Source organism: Magnolia sinica, chromosome 4 (assembly GCF_029962835.1).
Source record: "Magnolia sinica isolate HGM2019 chromosome 4, MsV1, whole genome shotgun sequence".
In the NCBI taxonomy this organism is placed as follows: Eukaryota; Viridiplantae; Streptophyta; class Magnoliopsida; order Magnoliales; family Magnoliaceae; genus Magnolia; species Magnolia sinica.
In genome coordinates this window covers 112858444-112862435 of record NC_080576.1, presented here as the reverse complement: position 1 = coordinate 112862435, position 3992 = coordinate 112858444, and the positions used below count along the sequence as shown (strand labels likewise).

Below are 3992 nucleotides of genomic sequence, written 5' to 3'. Positions count from 1 at the left end.
GATGATCCGAACCGTTCACCGGACTCAGGACACAGCCAAGACCGACTCCTAGCTGTCCGTCTGGTCCCATGCATAGACATATGCATAGATCTCTGTTTAAACGCAGGATGGACGGCTGGGTTACGCTCTCATGAGATACCGCACTTTGGATCGAAAATCGAGCAATCCCAGACGGTTTTTCGTCCTGAAGACAATGGACGGAGTGGATTCGACATTGGAATTCTAGTGTGGCCACAGTCACCACCAACTAAACAACGTCCGCGCCTCTGTTTCTGTCTGCGTGACAGAGGCTGCGGATGATCGTAGTGGGCCATCATCACGGACCAAATCATCAATCCGAGCCATCCATCATGTAGAGGGACTCAATATTGTCAGAACCATGCTGACCGTTTTCAGCCATACACGCATACATGTCCGCCACAACGATCACAAAAGGACCATTCGAATGCCGTTACAACAGGAATTCTTCCATGGGCAGCGTCAACGGAAGATCAAAACAGACCATGTTCGGTCGAAATTCTGAGGAGAAGCTGTTGGACGGCATGGATCTCTCAAATGATAGATAAAGTGGGCCCCACCAAACATTCTTACGCAGAAAGCCTCTTTGTTGTGTGATTCAGAGCCCGGTCCTGTTACAAACAGCCTGCGAAAGGCAGGACGGGCTCTACATACAGGAGTCTCCAGCTTCCGCAGCCGAGTCCTGCCAGGACTCCACAGCAGGGAGGTGAGAAGAAAGATAAAAGGAGAGAAAGTTTGGAAACGGAGGAAGAGAAAAACGTGGGAAGTCGTTTTTGGTTGGGAAGAAGTGTTCGTGCTGGACATCGGCAGAGGATTGGAACGTGGCTGGCACGTGAGAGAGGTTGTGCGGCTGATTGGAAGAAGGACGGAAGAAAAGAAGACAGAGAGAGAAGATGAGAGAGAAAAGATAAGAAATTTTTCTTTATTTTTCTTCTCTTTTTCATTTTCTTTTTCTTTCTATTTGTTTTGGGTTTAGGCCAATCATGAGTGGCTAAACCTCTTAGCTAGGGCTAAGAGGTGAAGCTTGTAGTGAGATGGGGGATTTTATTCATTGCCTTTAATTTGATTTCAATTCACGAACTGAATTTGATTTTCGTTTAATTAAAGGAATACTTTCAGTTTTTAATGGTGTGTTGTGACTGAAATTACAATAGATCTGCAATGACTTTGAGTATTTCTTTTCCCTTTTTATGATTATGAAGTCAGAAAGCCCTGTTGTTCATCATTGTTCCATGGGCATGGTAGGATGACAGTACCCTTCCTGATCTTCATACGTTGTTGGTTGGTTGATAATTAGTTTAATTCTGTTGTTTACTTTGTCCCCTGGGCATGGTTAGATGATGGAATCCATTCTAATTCATATACTTTTCATCTCTTAACAACTAGATCAAGTAACGTTCAGTTTAAATTTCATAATTATTGATGCAGGCATAAGATCTCCCTGATCTCTACAAGTGGATCCTCTGAATCCCTAGTTTCCTTCCTCTGAGTTACTTAAGTTTTAGATAATCATTCCGCAATTATTTCCTAAATTCTATTTGTTTTAGATCGCATCTTCGACTAGTTCTAGTTCTACTTAGTTCAGATAACGTACAGGTATCAGTCCATGTGGATTCGACCTCGGTCTTACCGAGTTTATTACTACATCACAACCCTATACTTGGGGAGTGAACAAGTTTTTGGCGCCGTTGCCGGTTACATTTTTCTCAAATTAATTAGTTTTAGAATTAGGTTAGGATTAGGATTTTACTAACTTTAGGCTAAAAGTTTTTTTATTTTATTTTATTCTTAGAAACTAACTTGTTTCCATATTTTGTAGGATCTTGACATAAGTTTCTCAATTGGTAATTCCTTCCTAATCTCTCTACTTTTTCCTATTTTTTAGAATTAAGGTTTAGATTTTAGAAATTTTCTAATTCCAGTATCCTCCCTTCTGTAGGAAATAGTTTATTTTTAGAAATTAGGTTATTTCTTTCCCTTTTTAGAAATTAACTTTCTATTTCTATTTTAGTAACTTTCTAACTCTTTTAAAATCTAATTTGTCTCCTAATTTATTTTTAGAAACTAACCTTCCTATTTTGTAGGCCTTTAAGATAGAAATTTCTAATTCGGTAAGCTCCTTCTCTACTTTCTATTTTTCAATTCTCTTTTAGTACTTTACTTTCTAGTTTAGGACTTTCCCAATTTATTTTAGAAATTTCCACTTTCTTTTAGAAATTAGTTTACTACTACCTTTACTTTAAAGGATTGTTCTTCTTATTTTAGAATCTAACTTATTCTTGTTTTATTTTGCAGGTTTTAACTCAGGACTCCAATTTGGTAATTTCTTTCCAACTCTCTCTTTCTTTCTAGATTTTCTTTTCCTTTCTTAGGATTAGGTTTTTAATTGAGGGCTGCGAGTGTTTTCATGCCCAAGTGGGCCCGTGACAACACTCGACGTCTCTTGACTGAAGGAGGATTGGTCGAGGGGTTGACTATCCATCGCAAGACTAGACACCGCTCAAAATCCCCTGAGTTAACTGAAGTTATGGCTGAAGACCAACCTCCTCTACTTCCACCCAGGGTGGAGGATACCCAAGATGAAAATGAGGTGCAACAGGCACCCCCGCCTCGTACTTTACGAGATTATCTACAACCGGCGGGAGTGAGTATGCCCTCATGCATGATTTTTCCTGAAAACACAGGACAAATGGACATCAAGCCAGGAGTTATCCAACTCCTTCCCAAATTCCATGGACTTGAATCAGAGAGTCCATATTTGCACTTGAAAGAGTTCGATGAGATTATAGCTACATTATGTTTTCCTAATGTATCTGAGGATACAATTAGGCTGAAACTCTTTCCTTTTTCCTTAAAAGAGAAAGCTAAGACGTGGTTACATTCACTGCGTCCTAGATCCATTGGCACATGGAACGACATGCAGAGGGAATTCATAAAAAAATTCTTCCCACATCATAAAACGATTACCCTCAGAAAAGCAATCATGAACTTTGCCCAAAAGGAAGATGAAACATTCTTCCAATGTTGGGAAAGGTTCAAAGATTTGGTCAGTTCATGCCCACAACACGGATTTGAAACGTGGCGCATTACAAATTTTTTCTATGATGGACTGACATCTTCCATGCGCCAAATGGTGGAGACAATGTGTAATGGAGAGTTCATCAACAAAGATGTTGACGAGGTATGGGATTACCTCGATAGTCTCTGAAAAACACAATCATGGGACTATTACCCAATGGCGAACACCACGTTTAGGCCGACTCAATTAAAGGAGAAAGGTGGATTATATCTCTTGAAAGAAGAGGATGATCTCAAGTGTAAAGTGACTACGCTCATAAGGAAAGTTGAGGCCATGGAAGGAAAGAAGGATAAGGTCAATGAAATTGTTTGCGGCATCTGTGATTGCAACATTCACACAACTGAAAACTGTCCTACAATACCCGCCTTTCGAGGAGTGTTGAATGAACAAGCCAATGCCGTAAACAACTATCAAAGACCTTTTACTGGACCTAACTCCAACACATACAATCCTGGCTACAAAATCATCCAAACTTTATTTGGAGGAATGGACAAACGGCGACTCCTCCAGGTTTCTTCAATCAGAATCCAAATCAAGTGAAACCTCAAGAGGAACCGGTTCAAAATCCCATACAAGAGCTGGCTCAGGCAATGCGAGGAATCACAGATTTTATGCAAAAGATAGATTCTCATATGACGGTTATAGAAAAGGGGATGCTTCCTGCACAACCTCTCCCCAATCCTAAACCGCAGTACGAGAATAATGATCCCAGCTCTTCAAATCAGATGGGGCATGCTAAATCCATCACCACTCTTAGGAGTGGGAAGATCATTGATAAAACTCTTCCGGTTAGGCCCGAAAAGCCTCAAGAACCAAAAGAGGACAACAATGATGGATCCAGTGATGCCCCACTAAAAGTAGAACCGAACTTCTAGAGAAGCCGGTTGCTCCATTC

The 3992-nt window shown here is 40.5% G+C and overlaps 1 non-coding gene across 1 annotated transcript; it reads right to left on the bottom strand.

The window, feature by feature from the left end:
• Positions 1–2983: 2983 nt before the first annotated feature.
• On the bottom strand, positions 2984–3090 carry LOC131244699 (small nucleolar RNA R71). Its single transcript, XR_009170476.1, has one exon. It is a non-coding gene; the product is annotated as a small nucleolar RNA R71 (small nucleolar RNA).
• Between the last annotated feature and the right edge of the window lie 902 nt (positions 3091–3992).